The sequence below is a fragment of the Belonocnema kinseyi genome, chromosome 4 (genome assembly GCF_010883055.1).
Source record: "Belonocnema kinseyi isolate 2016_QV_RU_SX_M_011 chromosome 4, B_treatae_v1, whole genome shotgun sequence".
Taxonomy (NCBI): domain Eukaryota; kingdom Metazoa; phylum Arthropoda; class Insecta; order Hymenoptera; family Cynipidae; genus Belonocnema; species Belonocnema kinseyi.
Genome location: NC_046660.1, coordinates 136411491 through 136414389, shown reverse-complemented (window position 1 = coordinate 136414389; position 2899 = coordinate 136411491). Strand labels below are relative to the sequence as shown.

The window sequence follows — 2899 nt, the reverse complement described above, 5'->3', positions numbered from 1 at the left end:
CATTTCCACCTTAACATACCGTCGCCACATTTTGAGCCAAAACATTCCTGATGATAGCTGCAGGGCGTGCCGTGCAAACCCCGAGCATTTAGCTCACACACTATCTAGTTGTCCAACTCACGCGGGAACGACCTACATTCAAAGGCAGAATGCGGCACTAAGAGTGCTTTATTACTAACACTGTCACTCTTACAGCATTAACCTTAATATCGCTCCTCTAAATGCGCCTAGGGAAATTGAGTCAATTGTCGAGAATGGGAAGTGCCGCATATACTGGAACTTTATATTCTCGACAATTGTTTCCGTTGCTCACTCAAAGCCTGACATGGTTCTTCTTGACTTCGGGAAGCGAACCATGTTCGTTATCGAATTTTCGGCACCAGCTGACAAAAACATCATAACCAAGAAGAATGAAAAGAAAGAGAGGTATCGAGACCTTATAAGGGAGTCTTTATTATCGGCGCTCTTGGAGGTGCCAAGCTTTCACTTGCTAATGGCCTAAAAAGCATCCCTGCGTGTCAACAATATGCTAAAACACTGGCAGGAAAAATGTACAAGGCGGTAGTCCTTTGGTCGCTCCGTGTTCTTAGGGTGCACGAGAATGTACTAGATAATGTACTACTAAAAAAATGTACTAGAAATAATAGGAAGGGTCTACCACTATTAGAGAACCTCGCCTTGAGTAAAATAAAGCGCTGGATACAGGGGTAACTGAGAATTTAAAATGCTGGTCTAAAGAAGTTGCGTTGGTAGCCCACATGAGAGAGTGAAACTGCCCGCCATGCCGGAGTTACTCAGAGAAGTCGTGTGTGCCGACTCCAACGGTGTCTTGGGCGTCCATTTTCCTCCTCGTCGAGTTCACAAGATGGAGAAACGTGAAGCCCCGTCGGTCTCAACAGTTGTAGGTAATTGAGTGTGGTTAATGATTATTAAGAATCTGACTCCATAATTATGCCGTGCAAATACTATCACGATCGTGAAAGGATTTAAAATGATGACTCACAAGTTTCACTTGAACATAAATTTATTTCAGTAGTTACAGATGCGAGCCCATCGTGTCTCGAAAACGAGTGTGGGCTATGGCGGCCGGCTACCAACTGACCGGTGTAGTAATACTATAACAGGTCTATGTTCGTATGAAGAGAGTAAGAGACGTAACATACGATTTGGTTGCGCGCGCATCCGATTTCTCCTCTTCTGAATTGTACAGTTTAGCACTGGCGAAAATCGAATTTTACATGTGTAAGTCGTAAATTGCGGTAAATTAGTTTTGCACGGCTTTCTTCCAAGTTATAGATCCTTTAAAAAATGACAAAAAAACCTAGTGCTATAGAAAAGTAGTGGTACCGGAAGTTGAAAAAATTTTTTTATTCTCCGACAATTTTTGAAGCAATACGGGTAATTTATTACTGTACGAAATTTGCTTAATTCGCTTTGTATGCCGATGCAGTTTAGTTATTTAGCAACGCCGCACGTATTTGCAAGCACAGGGGTGAGAAACTAAGGGTTGTAACAATTTACTTGGACCCGTATGGTATAAGATCATTTCAATATGTCCGGCATCTTTTTCAAATTATTGTATAACACTTAAAGGTATGTTTGATCATTGTGCCGCATAAAAATTATGGTTCATGTAAGTATAAATATATAATTAGCTGAAGTTAAAGGCCTATATAATTATTGTAGCTGTAAAATCATTAATTCATGTACGGCAAATTATTTTGTACCTTATACCTTGTAGCCGTTTATAATAAATGGTACAAAATAAAAATATTTAAAAAAAAAATTTAATTGATTGTATTTTGAAACTAGTTAAACGCTCCTAGATTGAGAAGAGGAGGAATATTTTAAAATATTATTGCTATTTTAAATGTGATAACGGTAAATATATTAGAAAAAAATGATGCCGTACATTTTGATGTCGACCATTTTTTACAGCTGATACAAATGTCGATAACGTTTGTGGTATTCCTTATGGTCATTAATTACTGTACGGGATTAACAAATTTTTTATTGCAATATTTAACAATAAATAAAAATAACAATGCCTTTCGTTTAAGATGGAACATAATGCATAATATATCCAAAAAGTAAAAATCATTACTGTCAGCGTTCAAGTTTTTGTCACATTTTTCAGTTAAATAAATTAATTTGAAATATGATTATAATTTTGATAAAGATGATATTTATAGAAATGTATAACTAAAAAGTGGACTCAATTATATTAATTGATAAAAACTGAATATATCTAAAAATATATAATGTTTTCTAACTTTTATTAACTTTTATTAACTTTAAAGAAGGATTTTTGAAGGAAAAATACTTTTTTATCGTTTGTTATTTAAATTTACGATGAAAGTAAAAAAAACTTTAATTAATAATTTTATAAAAATTAAAAAATGTAAAAATGTAAAATTAGAGTCTAAATGGTAAAGTAGATGTTAAATGAGCGAAACTAAAATAAAACATTGTAGTAAATAAAATATGACTGTCAATTCTGAACAGTATAGACAAACTATATCATTGCCGTACAATACAATTTCACCCTGAAGTTTCGTTTTTCGCATGTAACGAAGTTACAAGCGCCCCGCTACCGTACGGCCCTGTGGACCTGGGAGAAGGAGTGGGAAACGACACCCCAGTCCTTATTACCACAAACCCCATCCCCGAATAGTCAGTCTTTACCTTTGTGTCTTGTGCTCACCACACGTCTTCTGGGATTGTCAACCCAGTGTTCCGCCACCGTCCAGCTCTACGCCAGAAAGCCAAGCTGTCTGTCCCAGTTATAAACCAAGCTGATAGATACCAGGTGTATACATATGAAACCGGTATTGCCATCTAGCGGCCAGTAGGCACACTTGTAGGCACTGTCGGAACTTACCATTTGTGCTAATTGGCG

General features: G+C 36.8%; 1 protein-coding gene across 2 annotated transcripts in view; it reads right to left on the bottom strand.

The window, feature by feature from the left end:
* Positions 1-2899, bottom strand: part of LOC117172006 (protein kinase C-binding protein NELL1-like) — a 588191-nt gene that overhangs the window by 433027 nt on the left and 152265 nt on the right. The window lies entirely within an intron of this gene.